The following is an 18,335-nucleotide window of genomic DNA, read 5'->3' as shown; positions in this document are numbered from 1 at the left end:
GAAACCAAGTAACCACTTGGATTGTTATGGTTCCTGATTTGTGCTAGGCCTCTGGTCAAGGTTGCCAGAGGGTAGCTGTGTTTAGGAATGGACATTATGTTTCTCCAGACTTAACTGTGTGCTACTCTGTCACCCAGCCTCCAAGCCTTCCCGGCATTCCCCCACTAGGAAATGACTGACTGAGTCAAGGCACCTTGGATAATTAACGAGACAAAAATGAGTGAATGAGATGTCTTCCGAATTCCCGTAGAGATCGGCAGTCCTAGCAACACAGCTGAATGCCACTACAGTGATACCTGCTCCATGTTCAGGAGCTGTCCCGCTGGCCCACATGTGCACAGGGAAAACACTTTTGCTGTCAACCTCACAAAACACAGAATGGCGTCGCCCCACCCCCAGTGACTCGAATACCTAGCACGCAATGGCAGAGATGCAATCAGATGGAAGCGGGAGGTGAAAAACCCTCATCGGTTCCATTCCTATTCCATTATTGAACCTCTATACAGCAAGCCCCACAAAAGAGAACCCTGCTCTTCCATCCTGTGTCCCCTGCACCTTCAATCCGCATGCGCTCTGGGCTCAGAAAATACCCGAAAATAGTTGGGCCTGAGACTTCACACCTACAAGAGCAGCACTTAGGATGTTGAGGATAGATCACTGAGACACCTAGGCCAGCCTGGGCTACAGAGTAAGACCGCGTCACAAAACAAACATAAACAAAACCTCAATGAATAAACAGCTGACAAAATTCCAAAAGTAAGTTGATTCAATTAATCTTGTGAATAAAAACTAAAGAGCAGCCAGTGTCCGGGGTGTATATATAAACATTTTAAAAGGTAGGCAGAAACATAGGCCACTCTGGCGAACACATTGAGGTTAAAATGGGAATTCAATACAAATGCTTCCTCAAACAGAGAAGGGTCTGGGGTGAATTATAACCTTAAATGCCCTACGAACCAAATGTTATTTATTTTTTGTGATTAACAAAGCAGGTGGAAGTAACTTTTGTGTTTGCCTTCCACCTACCTCGCACATAAACACACACATGCTCGGTCAGCTCTTTAAACTCAGGGAGCTGACGTCAGTTCACAGGCACTACAAGTTAGAACGTTCGGCCGTGGACATCAACAAACTGATACACCCCTTCATTTTTTTAGTGAATTAAAGGAAATTACTTAGTTCCTGTTATGGTTTGTTGTGAAATCGACTTCAATAGGTATTTTGGTAATATAGCACAAGTTTGAACAATGAAGACAGAAACACTCAAGTTAGCCTGACTACTGCTTACGTTTTATATTTTTTAATATGTATAAATCCATGACTGCATTCTGCTTATTATTTTCATCTGGATTCTCTGAGATGTTGTAAAACACATACAACTCCAAATAAATATTCCTCTTTTTTTTGTGGAAACTAAACTTCTTATGAGGAAAAATATCTGTGGAAGGAAGAGGGAGGCTTTGGAGCACATAAGTGGAATACTAACACAGGAGTATGTTACATGCAAACTCCACAATAAGAGAGTCCGTCGACTCATGGATGTAATGAGTGCATAGGTCTAAGAGAGGCAGCATAGGTTAACCCTGGGTCATGTGACTAGGGAATGGGAAAGATTAGACTCCCAGAACTGGAAGGTGATGATGGCTGACCTCCACCTCAACTAGGAACCCAGAGATCTGAGTTCTGTGTCAAGTCTACTACCCTGGAGTGCTGGAAAGGTACTTTCCCTTGGGATCCTTTGGTTCTCCTGAGGCTTAGGAGGGGAATATCTCAAATGTCCCCTCCATCTATCTATGACTTGGTGTCTACCATCATCCAGATGACCTCAATGTTCCCGTCTGACCCAGTGCTTGATAGAGCTCCTGAAGGGGCCTCTATGTCAAAACCAGGACTGTCCATCACTCAAGCACAGCCGAAAAGAGGACCTCACAGAGCTGAGGCCAGCAGTCCTAGGCTGATTCTTCTTCTACATTTCTGCTGGCAACTTTATTATTTAGCTCAAATGCACAATCTCAAGGCAGAGGACATGTTATCACTGAGTCAGCCACGAGGGCTTCAAGTCTAGGCTGGTCAACTCAACTTCCCTTGTATCTATCATGCCCACTCAAATCCTTGCCCCTTTCATCCTCCTCCAAAGCACCTGATGGTGGAGATGACAGGGTGGTCCCAGAAACACGGTGGGAGAGGAGCAGGGCTCAGTCTGGGAGAGAGTTTGACCAAGTTAGGAGACTGACAATCTATTACCGTTTTCTGCTGGGGACAGAGCTGTGCCTTGTCTCTGATGGGAACAACCTATTCCACAAGGGCGAGCACACTGAAGGAAATATGCCTGGGGGAGAGAGAGCACAGCTGCAGCCCAGACGCAGGCAAAGGCAGCCCCCTCCCCTCCCTGCCGTGTTACCCTCGGCCTCAGACTAGGACTCCCTGAGGGCCAGGCCACTGTGTTCTTGGCAAGAATTCTTCAGCAGTACACCCTGTCTTCCCATTCAGGCATTTTTGCCTTTACAACTGGGGAGGGCGTGTTTTTCAAAGCAAAAGGCCACTTCCCACAACTCCAAACCCCACAGCCATCAGCCCCAGACTCCCTCTCCCTTCCCCCCTCTCATGTTGAAAAGGGCTGGGTACCTCCATCTGCATAGTAAAAGGAGTTTAAATCCGTGGAATTTTAAGGGTCACCACCCCAACTATGACAACCCAGACAAAACGTAAAGCTCCAGTCTAATTGCAATCCAGGACATTCCAAGGACCTGCATGTGGGTGGTGGGAGTTAAACACACCTCATGCGCTTCATACTCATTCCAGTCCCTTGAGTGAAGGGGACAGTGTGTCAGGCTCCCATGGAAAAGTGGAGGCAGGAAAGAGTCTGGCTGGTGCAAAGTCACATGGGTCGCAGGAGCAGAACTTCTCATAGAACACTTTATCCTTGGACTCTCAATGCACCAACTAAGCAGGGGACCTACCAGGGCAAGTCCATCACCACCACCCTGTGGAGGCCCAAAGAGGCCAAAGGTCAGAGAGTTTGGGACTTGTTTTTAGTTCGTTCATGGTTATCGCGCTTCTAACTCACAAGTCCCATCTAGTTGTTACTCCCTCTGCTCTCTGAAGAGTTCTGCACTCTCAAGGCTATTGTCAACAGGTGTGGCTAGTTGCTAGACCCCTGGCTCCTGGAAGAGTGGAGTAGTAGGTTCCTACCTAAAACAAAAGTCTAAGGATCCAACTAAATTCCCAGAAATCCCAAGTGATTTCCATTCACTTGGGATTGCACCCAGGGAGTGGGTTGCCTAGGGAGTGTTTGGTCTAAGTCCCTGGGATGAATGTAGCCCACGGCTTTCAATTTGTATGTTAACATGCAGTCTTTTGTCTTACTCCAACCTTTTGGGGTCAGGGGTCTATTAACCAGTTGGAAATTAAACACGGGGGAATTTTTAGTACTCACTGATATTCCCTTCCCATACTATCCTATATGTTTTTGTGTTATATTATTTTCATTCACGTCTTCGAATTCTTGACTATATTTCTAAATCCCCACACCTCCACTCTGGAGAAAGGTATTTTTGTGGAGGTTGTCCCCCGACACCATCCAATCAAGGCTAACTGGGCTCTCTACTTCCCTGAAGAGTTAAGGAAGTGGACAAAGCCGTGGGTAACTGGATTCCTCAGTGAACATGTGTTGGTCACACGAGACATGTCAAGTACCATGTCTTGGGCTCAAAGGGACGTGAAAGCCATTCTCAGGGGCCTGGTGCAAATATTGACAGTGTGCAGAAAATGTTTACTATAGCTTTTTCTCCCCAATCCCAGATGCTTCTAGCCTCAAGACTGCTTCCCTTTGGAGACTGCCTCTACTGAGATGAACTAAACTGGCCTCCTTGATCCCGCTGGATCCTGCTGTATACCATAAACCCTGCTTCCTTGTTTATCTTTATACGATAACCCCATCTCATTCTCCAACGGTATTCAATAGCCCTGCCTCTCTGTTCAGTTCTCTATACCAAACATGCTAACTGTCCGGGCTGCTGTGGTTTCTCCAGAAGAGAGCCCAGCCTACTCCACTCCAGCTTACCTGTGTGTGTGCTTCTCCTCTCTTCATTCCCTCCCCAATTACATCCTAATCCCTGGGGGTTGTGCACAGTTGCACCTCCAGAACTCCTGTGCCCACCACCACCACCACCACCATGTATGTGTTTTACAACGTCTCAGAGAATCCAGATGAAAATAATAAGCAGAATGCAGTCGTGGATTTATACATATTAAAAAAATGTAAAACACAAGCAATGGGACTGTCAGGCTAACTTGAGACCAAAGAAAGGGACTGAGATCCCTCAGGACACAACCAGGAGAAGCTGGCCAGTCTCCAGTCTTGACCACACTGATTCAGAGGCAGCATGCCTCAGCTTGAGCCCCGCACCTCTGTAATGTGTTCCACTGCTGGGCCAGCCAGGGGTAGAAAATGGGAGACAAAGAACAAAGATGGAAACAATGCCACAGGTGTTTTGCAAGGGCTAGGATTTGGCTGAGACAATATTTTTATTTATCACGGGACGGAGTAAAAGAGAAGCCAAACCCTAAAGAGATTCTGAGGTGAAAACACCATTACCCAAAAGTGTTTTGATGCTTAACCCAACATCAAAAAGATCCATTTTTTATATTTATTCTCAATTCTACTGAATGTCTCAGGCAGAGTGGAGTTAAGGAGAACAATAGTGAGACAGACAGACAGACACACACACACACATACACACACACATACACACAGACAGACACACACACATATACACACACACATGCACACACACAGACAGACACACACACACAGACACACACACAGACACACACACACATACACACACACAGACACACAGACAGACAGACAGACACACACACACAGACAGACACACACACATACGCACACACATACGCACACACATACACACACACAGACACACACACAGACACACACAGACACATACACAGACACACACACACATACACACACACAGACACACACACATATACACACAGACACACACACAGACACACACACAGACAGACACACACATACACACACACATACACACACATACACACACATACACACACACATACACACACACAGACAGACACACACACACATACACACAGACAGACACACACACGCATACACACACACACATACACACAGACACACACACATATACACACACACACACAGACACACACACACACACAGACACACACACAGAGCCCTAATAGGAGATTTATGCAGAAGTGGCAACAAGGGAAAAAGATGGAAGACCATCCAGAACTAGTATGGGTGCAGCTAAACGACCCCAAGGCAATGGGGGAAGGGAGGAATGACAAAGAGGAGGAAAAGACTTGGGGAAGGGTTGTTGGAGACATAAAAACAAAAAAAATATAACTTTCTAGAAACAAGCAGAGTTGTGGAGTGTGCACTAACTTGGGCAATACCCCCTCAAGTGCCCTTCACCAGAGCTCCTAAGGAAGCCTGGAGACAGCCCAGGACTCCAGCCAATCTTCGCACAGCTCTCGCTTTACAGGAAGGCTTGAGGCCAGGCTAAAGGTGGACCATCATAAATAAGAACTCAGTCCAAGGCCTAAGAATAACTCAGCCTTTGCCAGTGTTCCTGCAATCACAGGAGAGTGATAAGGCTTGAAAGATAAGTCAAGATAAGGGTCCTTTTGTGTCTGTCTGCTGAGTCAGAAGTCTCTGATCAGAAGGGCTGCTTGGCTTTTATCTACATATCCTTCTCTCTAGAGAAACTGAACTCCTTCACAAGAGGTAGCAACTTGCCTAGAACTGGACAGAGAAAGCCCCGTTAGCGTTGGAAGGTGGGCGGTATAGAGGACAGAGTGACGATACAGGACTAAGTCTGCCTGGAGCCTCCGGTTCAGAAGCCAAGGTTGCCCGCCTCATGGTTAAACATCAAGCAGGCCATGCTGCTGCTTGGCCTGAGAAGTGTAAGTGTAAACAGTTTCCAATATAATGTGTGACGATGATAAAAATCGTACTGTGTCTAAAGCTAAAGTAAGTTGCTCCACCCAAACCCTCGGGAGGCATTGAAAACACATTCTCTGATCTGCTAAGGAGGTTGAGCATGACCTTAAGTATCTTTTGGCCATTTGAACTTCTTCTGTTGAGAATTCTCTGTTCAGTTCAGTGCCCCATTTTTTAATTGGGTTAATTAGCCTTTTAAAGTCTACTTTCTTGAGTTCTTTATATATTTTGGAGATCAGACCTTTGTCCGTTGCGGGGTTGGTGAAGATCTTCTCCCAGTCAGTGGGTTGCCTTTTTGTCTTAGTGACAGTGTCCTTTGCTTTACAGAAGCTTCTCAGTTTCAATAGGTCCCATTTATTCAATGTTGCCCTTAATGTCTGTGCTGCTGGCGTTATACACAGGAAGCGATCTCCTGTGCCCATATGTTGTAGGGTACTTCCCACTTTCTCTTCTATTAGGTTCAGTGTGTTCAGACTGATATAGAGGTCTTTGGTCCATTTGGATTTGAGTTTTGTGCTTGGTGATAGATATGGGTCTATTTTCATTCTTCTACAGGTTGACATCCAGTTTTGCCAACATCATTTGTTGAAGATGCTTTCTTTCTTCCATTGTATACTTTTAGCTCCTTTATCAAAAATGAGGTGTTCATAGGTTTGTGGGTTAAAATCCGGGTCTTCTATATGATTCCATTGGTCGACTTCTCTGTTATTATGCCAATACCATGCTGTTTTCTTTACTGTAGCTCTGTAATAGAGTTTGAAGTCAGGGATGTTAATGACTCCAGAAGTTCCTTTATTGTATAGGATTGTTTTGGCTATCCTGGGTTTTTTGTTTTTCCATTTAAAGTTGATTATTATCCTCTCAAGATCTGTGAAGAATTTTGATGGGACCTTGATGGGGATTGCATTGAATCTATAAATTGCCTTTGGTAGAATTGCCATTTTTACTATGTTGATCCTCCCAATCCAAGAGCAAGGGAGATCCTTCCATTTTCTGGTATCCTCTTCAATTTCTTTCTTCAATGCCTTAAAGTTCTTGTCAAATAGATTTTTTCACTTCCTTGGTTAGCGTTACCCCAAGATATTTTATGCTGTTTGTGGCTATCGTGAAAGGTGATGCTTCTCTGATTTCCCTCTCTGCTTCTATGTCCTTTGTGTATAGGAGGGCAACTGATTTTTTGGAGTTGATTTTGTATCCTGCCACATTACTAAAGGTGTTTATCAGCTATAAGAGTTCTTTGGTGTAGTTTTTGGGGTCGCTTATGTACACTATCATATCATCTGCAAATAACGAAAGTTTAACATCTTCCTTTCCAATTCGAATCCCCTTGATCCCCTTATGTTGTCATATTGCTATTGCTAGAACTTCAAGCACTATATTGAAGAGGTATGGAGAGAATGGACAGCCTTGTCGTGTTCCTGATTTTAGTGGGATGGCTTTGAGTTTCGCTCCGTTTAATTTGATGTTAGCTGTCGGCTTGCTGTAAATAGCTTTTATTATATTTAGGTATGTCCCTTGTATCCCTAATCTCTCCAAGACTTTTATCATAAAGGGATGTTGAATTTTGTCAAATGCTTTTTCAGCACCTAATGAAATGATCATATGGTTTTTTTTTCTTTCAGCTTATTTATATGATGGATTACATTGACAGATTTTCGTATGTCGAACCAGCCCTGCATCTCTGGGATGAAGCCTACTTGATCAAAATGGATAATTTTTCTAATGTGTTCTTGGATTCGGTTTGCCAGTATTTTATTGAGGATTTTTGCGTCGATGTTCATGACTAAGATTGGCCTGTAATTCTCTTTCTTGGTTGAGTCTTTGTGTGGTTTTGGTATCAGAGTAACTGTAGCTTCATAAAAGGAATTTGGCAATGACTCTTCTGTTTCTATATTGTGAAATACATTAAGGAGTATAGGTATTAGGTCTTCTTGGAAGTTCTGGTAGAATTCCGCATTGAAGCCATCTGGTCCTGGGCTTTTTTTGGTAGGGAGGTTTTTGATAACTGCTTCTAATTCTTCGCAACTAACAGGTCTATTTAGATTGTTCACCTGTTCCTGGTTTAAGGGAAATGCAAATCAAAACAACTTTGAGATATCATCTTACACCTGTCAGAATGGCTAAAATCAAAAACACCAATAATAGCCTTTGCTGGAGAGGTTGTGGAGTAAGGGGCACACTCATCCATTGCTGGTGGGAATGCAAACTTGTCCAACCACTTAGGAAATCAGTGTGGCGGTTTCTCAGGAAATTCGGGATCAACCTGCCCCAGGACCCAGCAATACCACTCTTGGGAATATACCCAAGAGATGCCCTATCATATTACAAAAGCATTTGTTCAACTATATTCATAGCAGCATTATTTGTAATAGCCAGAACCTGGAAAAACCTAGATGTCCTTCAATGGAAGAATGGATGAAGAAAGTGTGGAATATATACACATTAGAGTACTACTCAGCAGTAAAACACAATGACTTCTCGAATTTTGCATGCAAATGGATGGAAATAGAAAACACTATCCTGAGTGAGGTGTCCCAGACCCAAAAAGATGAACATGGGATGTACTCACTCATAATTGGTTTCTAGCCATAAATAAACGACATTGAGTCTATAATTTGTGATCCTAAAGAAGCTAAATAAGAAGGTGAACCCAAAGAAAAACATATAGTTATCCCCCTGGATATGGGAAGTAGACAAGATTGCCAAGCAAAAATTGGGATCTTGGGGTGGGGTGGGATAGGGGTAAGGGGAGACGGGGAGAGAAATGTGAGAAAAAAAGGATGGGGGAAACTTGGGGAATTGGGATGGTTGGGATAAAGGAAGGATGGATATGGGAGCAGGGAAGCATATATCTTAATTAAGGGATCCAGCTTAGGGTAGGCAAGAGACCTGAACCTAGAGTGGCTCCCAGGTGCCCAGGGGGATGTCTCCAGTTAGTGCCTTGGGCAGCTGAGGATAAGGAACCTGAAATGGCCCTATCCTATAACCACACTGATGAATATCTTGCATATCCCCATAGAACCTTCATCGGGCGATGGATGAAGATAGAAACAGAGACCCATATTGGAGCACCGGAATAAGCTCCCAAGGTCCCAATGAGGAGCAGACAGAGGGAGAACATGAGCAAGGAAGTCGGGACCGTGAGGGGTGCACCCACCCACTGAGACAGAGGGACTGATCTATTGGGAGCTCACCAAGGCCAGCTGGACTGGAACTGAAAAAGCATGGGATAAAACCGGACTCTCTGAACAATGAGGGCTGATGAGAAGCCAAAGACAATGGCACTGGGGTTTGATCCTACTTCATGTTCTGGCTTTGTGGAAGCCTAGCCAGTTTGGATGCTCACCTTCCTAGACCTAGATGGAGGGGGGAGGACCTTGTTTCCACCTGACTGGTCTTTGGTCTGGAGAGGGAGGGGGAAAGAGGTGGGGGGAGGGGGAGTGGAGTGGGAGGAAGGGGAGGGAAATGGGAGGATGGGAGGAGGCGGAAATTTTTTTTTCCAAGAAAAAATAAAGAAAAAAAAAAAGAAAACACATTCTCATGGTTATTCATGTTGGCTTGTCATTCATTTCAAAATAATATACGTTTTAATAAGCGCTTGGATGAGAACTTTTCCGTTCACTGGGCTTCTGTGAACTTTCTTTCATTGGGGAAACAAATTTAGGACATGCCTGAGTTGCTGCCCTGCCTTTAAATAAACTGCCTTGGGACCTGTCCTTGCCCAGAATCAGACCTGGCAAAGGCTGGGAGGAAGCTCAGTGCACAGGGCAGATAACAACAAACTAAACTTCATTAATTAGCACCCCTCCCCCCCAGCCACCACCTCTTCCTCAGCCCTGCAGTGCTCCAGCACTGCCTGGATCCTGGCTTCACCTTCTCTCTGTAGATACCTGAGTTCCCACCCTACACTAGTCCTCCACCTGTGATGCCTTCTATACCACGCTAGAGAGGATCAACGTCATTCTCACACAGGGAAAGGGGTGTTAATAAGAAAATCCAAAACCTAAGAGGCCCCTTCAACACAGAAACAGTACCCCTCTCTAATCTGAGACTCAGGGATTAGGGACAAGCAAAGGTTAACTCACTCAAAGTTTAGCACACACTGCTAAGGCCCTTGGCCATAAAAAAAGCCAGCAAATCAAACCATCAAAAGCTAGCTTCAAAGTGGGTATCTTGAAGCATAACCAACCACTTGTGCATTTTGTGTACAAGCCTGTCCATTCCAGACATATAAAGGCTCTTCCCCAAAGCGATCTCATCTTAGGATGCTGAAAACAATCAACTGCATTTTCTGTTAAGAAAATTTCATCTTTACACGAAACATATTTTTTTAAGTAGGAAATGCATGCCTTCAAAATCTGGTTGACAGACTCACTTGTATTTAGGAGCAAAACTCAACAATTAGGCTTACAAGGGGAGTGAGCCTGGATTATACATGTGATAGCCAGCCAGATGGCACCGGGGACTGAACCTAGGGAATGAGCCTATCCTGTACATGTTAGGCAATCTCTCTACCACTAAAGCATACCTCTAGCCCAGTTGATCTTTAATATGCCCAACAATGAACCCTTTGACTCCACGGCAGTAAAAACTGAGAGCAGCCGTTTATGAGTCTGTCATCAATCAACAGGTCCACCGAATCTCTTTGGGTTCCAAGTTCCTTACCAACTGCAGATGCACACTGGAAAGCCAGCAACAAGTTTAGCTTTGAGAGGAACTAAATAAAATATAAGGTGTGCAGATACCTTGCGAGATTATGGTAGACAAACGCTCATTACTGCCAGGATCCTTAGAAGATCTACAAGTCTCGCCGTGAACTTGAATATACAAGTTACAAATAGTTCAAACTTTCTGACAGAGACTGGAGAGATGGCCCTGAGGATAACATCACTGGCTGCCCTTCCTAAGGACTGGTTCATAGCACCCACAGGGTGGGCTCGTGACTGTTTGCAACTTCTGGCCTCCGTGAGTACGAGGCATGCACACAGTACACAGACATACATGCAGACAAAACATATGCATGTAAAACAAGTAATATAGAGATATTCAATTCCAAGAGACAAGTCTCCAACATATAGTGGGCAGAATATTCATGCTCTAGTCTAGACATCTTGGCTCTCTACAAATTTTCAACTTTATCTTGTAAAACTCTCCTGCCGGGACCTCTTGGTCCAGGCAAACCAGTCCAAACAGGTACAGTGGTCGACCCAAGGCTTGTTCAAGCTTAGTCCCTGTGACCTCAGGCTTTTCTTCTGATCCCAAATGACCTGCATCAGCAACCCCCATTTCTGTTCTTCTCCTACACAACCCTAACCCCTGGCTCTAAGATTTAATCAGTCCCACGAAGTCAAGAGAGGTGGCCCTGGCCTCCCTCTGTCACAGGGCTCAGCAGGTCACTTGCTTCTCTTGTGTTTAAATGCTTGAGTACATTCTGGAAAACACATCACTTCATACTGACCACTGAATTTTTTTTTTTAACTGAATTTTGGACATTGCTTAATGGCAATTCAGAACAGAACAGCAAACCACAGAATAGCAGCAAATATTTGCCAAGCTGTTATGTGTCGAGTTGTTAAAAAGCCTGGGGGCAGGGGAGGTTTTCCTCCCAGACATCCAATTTCCATAGGGATGGCTCATCTCCCAGTGGGATGGCAGAAACTGCAGTTGACCACATCCAGCAGGCAAAGAAATGTCCAAGCATCCCAAGCAAGAAGAGCACAACTGAAGGCAAATGCCCAGAGGATCCCTTCAGGTAACCTGGGTACCAACACTCCACATACAGTTCTCCTCAGTTAGCCTTTTCTCTCTCTCTCTTTTTTACATAATTTTAACTCCCAAATGCCAAATCCAGTTTTTAAAGCGAGGGGAGGACAACTATACCTTAATGGCCTTTAAGCTCTGTTCTATCTCCGTTTCATCTCTGGGGATTCCATTCATCAGTTACAAACCCCAGACCACACTTAGATTAAATAACTTGTTTTTTGAAGAGTTTCAAATACAGTAGTGTTTGAACAAAGGTAGACCATATACTGGTATAAGACTGGCGCTTACCCCCAGAAAAATGCAGAATTCTTAGATGCTTTAAGTCACCCAGAATTATAGCCTGAATATACCTGTCAGAATGTCCCACCGGTCTCATGGAACCAGTAAACTACCGCAGTTCAAACCAAGTTTTCCAGAACCCCAGAAATAAACCGTGGGTTAGGGATGCTGCTGGGTGGTATTTGCCTGGCATTCACAAAGCCCTGGGTTCCATCCTTAGCACAGGGTGTGGCAATACACAGCTGCAATTCCAGCAGTTGGGTTATCGGAGCAGGAAGGCTGGCAAATTAAAAAAAAATGATCAAACTCTGTATCACTATCCGACTCATCATTCTAGATGATCATGTGAGAGAATTAATGAGGGGTTTCTGGTCAATGTTCAAAAACCTCACCATTTAGCTACCGGACTTCATCGGATCCCTTCTGTTTTCCTGAAGTACAATTATCCAAGCATTTAAACTCTACTTAGAAAACTTAAGTACTTGAAAGTGATATATATATATATATATATATATATACATCCCCGAACATTTTCAAGGAAAGGCGCTACATTAACGTGGACAAATGCTAAAATTCTAAGAAAACAGTAACAGAGACATAAGGTCTTTCAAACCCTGGGTGCAAGTTCCCTTTCATCATAAATACACGGTAAGGCGAATAAACATGCTCTTTCATAAACTTTGATAGGGTGTAGTGTTAGACCCCTAAGTTCTCTGATAAACACAGTCACAACTTTCTGTATAGAAAAATAACAAACAACACCTACAACTTCCTAAACATCCTATCAAATAAATTAATTACCAGCATCTGTATTTTCTATACCTAATTACTATATACTATACCAATTATACTCATAATCTTATTAACTGGCTAGATATTAAAAGTTCCACACACACTTTTTTTTCCCTCAAAGATGAAAGAAAAAAATCAAAAGTAACTTCTAAATATAACTTTTCATGAGGGGCATTTTCTCATTTGTTCATTAGAAATTACCACAGGAGGGAACTGTGACCCACAGTTTTCGGAGGCCACTCATGCAAAGGGACACACATTGTCCACTTCCTACAGCATCTTAAGTATAAAAACAGGTATGAATCAAAACTTCTAGTGGTTCAGGCTGGCTAACACTCCTTCCCAGTGCTGAGACAGGGAAACGATCCTCAGCATGGTGCCTGAGATAAGTCAGTCCTCATGGCAGCATGTCAAAATGTCATAAATAGTGATTTATTGTATCTCTAGAGTAGCACAAAGCTGCTGACCTAGGAGGGCTTGACAAAGGCCGTGTTTACAAAGGAAGACTTCTAAGGGAGAGAGAAAACTGGGAACGCTGGAGGACAGTGCCACTTCCATAATTTATGAAACTTCTCTGTTTACTGTCCTCCTCCAAAATACAATGAACCTTTAAAATGAGACGTCAAAATATTACAGTATTATAGAGCACCAGCGCCGCCTTATAGAAGAGAAAGTTGTGCTTTGACTTCCCCACCCCCAACACACCCTGTCTGCAGAATGGTTTATTTTAAACTTAATCAAAGAAATAGAACTTTAAATAATTACCTGCAGAGGGGTTACTTTCTAGGTATACTGTGTCAGGAGTACTTAGAAGAGAGAATTCAAGCGCCAACCGTACAAGAAGCACGCTTTTATTGCGGTCAATTCTAAGCCTCAGGTGTTGGCCAGAACACTTTTCAAGAAACTTGATGAGAAATGTTGAAAAAAAACCCCACTTTACAAAAGAACAAAAGGAAAGATCTAAGACTGCTTTGAACAGGCTCGGCGGTGAATGTTTTCAGTGAGACACCACAGTGCAGCCAGAGCCAAAGCTGGTCTGAGTGAAGCAAGGCCTGGGAGAAAGGCAGCATGAGGGGAGAGGAGTCATTCCCTCCCTGCCAAAGGTTCTGACACCCCAAATCCTAACTCATTTAAAAATTCTCTACCAATATGGCAACATTTTTTCAAAGGCCCAAACAAAAACTAGCTGTACCTCCACCCTGTGGACTATTTACCCCTCAACCTACGGCAATAATTACCTGATAAACAATTAAGGGTGTCTCTAGATCTCCTTTTTACAGTAGTTAACATTTGAGGTGGAAGGGAGCATTTTGCAGCCCTTTTGGTTTTTACATTCTTAAGAGATTTTTTTTCTTAAAATTGTTTTCTCAGTGTCTATTAACTGTACAAAATAATGGGGTTCATTATGGCATTCTCCTACGTGTTTATAGTTGTTCCTTAACCCAATTACCCTCTCTTGTCCTTGGTCCCAAGTCCCCCACCTCTTTATTGCCCCCCCCCTCTACTATCCAAAGGCGGTATTTTAAAAGCAAGTCAGCAAGCCTAGAGGAATAAAAGGGCAATTAGATTCTGAAAAGACAAAGTGTGTCTCTATTTGCATAATAATGCCACCTAAGAATCAACCCAGCCACACCTCCTAACCCTTCGCCAGCTTGTGCTTTGGAGTAGCCTGGGAGGCCAGAGGAGTCCCTAGTGAGTAGCAACTTCAGGTGTGGCTCCACGAATGGGAGGCTGAAGACGCAGGAACGTGCATTTGTACGTATCTGCACACATATAACACCAAACGTGGCTTTTATATTAATTAGAAGAGTTCTCACTGTTTTCTAAGTCCTGGGTGGTTTGGACAGGAATTCTGTGCTATCCAACCCCAAGCAACTCTCAAACCAACTTACTTATCTCCACAAAGCAAGGCATACAACAAAGTGAAAAGAAGTTTGAAAATTAACTGAAACCTTAAACATTACCACGCCGCGCAGTAAACAGACGTGTGTCCTTAACGTCTTCCTTATGCTCCATTGTTATGCATACAAAGGAATACGTGCCAACGTGATGACTAGAAAGGAGACAACGATGACACCTCTACAAAACGTTGCTAACTCGGTCACTCCGCTTTTTCAAAAGCACCACCTCCCTCCACCGCACCGGAGAGGAGGGGGAAAAGGACACAGCCTGGCAAAACTCCCCAAAAGTTATATAAACAAAAGAGAGAGAAGCCCAGTGTGGGCTTCGCACCCATGTGCTACTAAAATTACATAACACCCGGTGCAGACACTGAATGAGGAATGATTCTGCACTACACCCCCGCTCTCTCCACTCCTACACCTTCCTCCTTCGCTTGAAACACCCCAATGCCCTGCGCGAGAGTGGACCGCTTGGGATGTTTCTTTTCTTAATGGAGTAAATCCTTGGAGAGTTGGAGGGACGTTAAGGCCCGAAGTTTGAACGTGCAACAGCCGCAGACTCTCCGGACCTGGAGCCGAAAGGACTGACAACAGCAGCCACCCGCGAGGCCTCCTTCTCCCCCGCGCGGTGCCTCCCGCTGGAAAGTTTTCCCTGCGATCGATTGCCTGCCTGACTTTGCTAGGAAGGCGAGCCAGAGACCGGAGGGGGCCTCGAAGAGAAAGACCTAGAAAGCTCGGCGGGTAGTGGCGGCGGCGGGAGGAGCAGGCTCCTTACCTGGGCGACTCGGAATGGCCCAGGGCTCAGGCTGGCAGCGCCCAGGGAGGCGAGGGAGCGGGGTGCACACCACTGCTTAGGCCGGTGCCCGCGGCCCTGCCCCCGCCGCCTCCTCTTCCTCCCTCGCGCGCGTCATGTCACGGCGATCAAACATGTCTGTGCGCTTCACCGCGGTGACTTCCTGATTCTCCGCCGCTCGCGCGCGCCACGCACTCGCCCTCGCCGCCGCAGCCGCACGCACCGCCACTGCCACCCGCCCTCTCTCCGCCAGACCCCGACGGGTCTGCGTCCGGCTCCCGGGAGGGCTCGGGCGGGAGGAGCAGCCGGCGCAGCTCGCCACGCACTGGTCCCTAGCGCACTGCACACTCGCGCCAGCCCGCCGCCCCCTCCTGCCCCTCCACCCGACTTGTGGCCCTGCCAAACTTTTTTTTTTCCGGGTTGATTGGTGTCCAACTTCCCTCCGCCTCCATCCCCCAGGCAGCCCCACCAGCCCCGTGCTCACCACCATCCGCAGCGAACAGCAACCAGGATAAAAATAATAATGTAATCCAGGAGGCGGGGGCGAACGCAGACACCCGCACCCGGCGATCTCCCGCGGGTACCGGAAACCGGCGCGAGCGCCCGGACCGGAGCACGGGTGTCTCCTGGAGTCCGCACCGCTGCGACCCGCCCGACGCGGTGTCACTGTGTCCAGGCCGCGCGGCCTGGTGCGGGGCACCGGGGGGCACTGTGATGGTGTGCTCTTGGTGGCTGGAGGGCGCCCAGGGGCTGGCAAGCTGGACCGGTGATTTGGGGAAGTGCATCGCGACACCTTTGCAGATGGCGTGGCCGTTTTGCAATGCCAACGGGAGGGGAGGAGACCCGGCAGCAGGGGGAGATAGGGGAAGGGGTGAACTACGTTGGGATGGGAATAAAGCAAACTCGAAAGCAGGGAGCGAGAAGGAAGGGGTGAGTGTCATCGCTGGGAGGAGGCTCCCACCGGCTCTCCCCGCCTCCCTCCTTCTCCACCCCCCATTCCCTCCCCGTTGCAGCCCTTTCCCTTCCCGGGCGAAAGCCTCGGCCGCTACCCGGGTGCGCGCGGGTCCTGTTGTGACAGTCAGGCAGAGAGGATTATCCGGATCATGGCCTCCCGAGCCCTTAGCCGCCGCGGCTCTCCCGGGTCCCTGTGCGCCCCTGACACCTAGACCATCCCAGACGCCCCACAGCCGAGGCTTCCGCGGCTCAAGCCAAGGAAAGACACAAGCAAAAGAAAACAAACCAGAGAGGCGGGGGAGGGCAGACTAACGGAGCCCTGCGGGCACCTCGGACCTCTTTCCTTGGGGCTTCCTTCCACCCTCCCACAATGGGACCGGGGTTGGACACCCTGAACTTCCACACCCCAGCCCGCGCTGCCTCCAGGTACCAAACAGGGAGGTCCGCGGCGCCACGGCCACAGCCCCCGGGGCAGCCCCTTCGCCTGTAGGCCTGTCACCGGTCAACATCCCCCCCGCCCCCCCCCCCCGCCCGAGGGGACCCGAGGAGTGGAGGCAACACCTCCGAGCCCGCAGGCACTGACTCCGCCGTAGGGGCCGCCGCCTGCTCGGTGAGCCAGCCGGGACTACTGCCGCCTCCAAGGTCTGCTCGCGTCCCCGCAGCCGGAGCCCTTTAAACAAGTCTCTGGGAGGCGAGTAGCAGCCGTGTGGTTGGCGCCCTGCCGCCAGTCCGGGCTCTTCGCCCTCCTTTCTCGTTTCCTTCCAACTCTAATGGGGAGGATGGCTCGGGGTGAACTGTCGCGTTTCCTTCCAGCTCCCCTCTCAGTTTTCCCCCAGACTCTCTCCTTCTCCTGCCATCAGTCCTCCCCACCTCTGCTTTTAAGGGGTGTGGGGGGGGGGGATGCAACCTGGCCGAGAGTGTGTTGCAACCCTGAGTTGGCAGCTTATCGCTGTCAGCCTGCCCGGGGTCAAGGCTATGGCTTGTTGGGATTTATTCCCCTTGCCCCCTTGAAATAGTAATTATTACTGTTGTTATTAGAATGGCAAGGTTCCGTTCAAACTTTCTGGTTTCTTCTATCACCGCCCGGGAGCTGTCGTTAGAGCACCTGAGGCCCGCGAGGAAGAGGCGGGCTTTTTTGTTGTTGTAGCGGTTGGCCCGCCTGTTTGTTTTGGTCTTCGAGCATGCACAATAAATAATGATTAGGATAAGGATGCATAATCCGGGGCGAAGGCGGCGCGGTGCCTAAGGGGTTCGGCTGCGACTGCAGCAGGGAGGCCGGAGCCGGGGAGAGAAGAGAAAGGAGTTGTAAGTTATATTTACCTTGCTCGCGAGCAGTGTGCTGGTTGAATCTTCCCTCTCTGAGTCACCCAGAGTACAGAAACAGAGGGAGCGAGGACTAGATTATGAATATGACTTCATTGATGACAGCCGTCCCCTCCTCTTCCTAAACTCGGGCTCCGCCCCGCGTCCCACCCTCGCCGCCTCCACGGGCGCCGGAAGACGCGCCGCAGTTGGCCCCGCGCGCCGCTCCTCCCTGCCCGACCCGGCGCGGGTTGGCGGGACGCTCCTGTCACTCGCCTTGCTCAGCGACTCCGGGCGCGCGGGGGGAGCAGGGGGCGGTGTGCAAGAATGTGGATCGAGACAGCTCTACTGTATGCGTGGATCCGTGTGTGTCTGCGAGGCGCCGGCTCTCCGCTCTGTTTGTGCCTGGAGCAGAGAAACTGCGCAGGACACGCAGCCAGCCCGCAGCCCTGCTGGACTCGGGCGCTGCGTGTCCCTCGGCTGGCTGTAATCATCCGAGCTCCTCAGGGGAGGCTAGGGGAGCCCCGAGCCAAGG

The 18,335-nt window shown here is 47.5% G+C and overlaps 1 protein-coding gene across 8 annotated transcripts in view; it reads right to left on the bottom strand.

Annotated features, from left to right (window-relative positions):
- The window catches only part of Smarca2 (SWI/SNF related BAF chromatin remodeling complex subunit ATPase 2), a 170,454-nt gene extending 152,481 nt beyond the window's left edge, over window positions 1-17,973 (bottom strand). Inside the window, exon 1 of one of the 8 annotated variants that reach the window (XM_075973757.1) lies at window positions 17,819-17,973. The gene's annotated coding sequence lies outside the window, so the exon portion shown is untranslated. Of the gene's footprint in view, window positions 1-15,526; window positions 15,801-16,028; window positions 16,268-17,059; window positions 17,210-17,818 lie in introns of those variants that run through there. The other 7 variants (XM_075973760.1, XM_075973759.1, XM_075973763.1 and 4 more) reach the window with 7 other exon arrangements.
- Window positions 17,974-18,335: the final 362 nt, after the last annotated feature.

Source organism: Microtus pennsylvanicus, chromosome 5 (assembly GCF_037038515.1).
Source record: "Microtus pennsylvanicus isolate mMicPen1 chromosome 5, mMicPen1.hap1, whole genome shotgun sequence".
In the NCBI taxonomy this organism is placed as follows: domain Eukaryota; kingdom Metazoa; phylum Chordata; class Mammalia; order Rodentia; family Cricetidae; genus Microtus; species Microtus pennsylvanicus.
The sequence above is the reverse complement of the archived record's forward strand: the minus strand, read 5'-3'. Positions and strand labels throughout refer to the sequence as shown.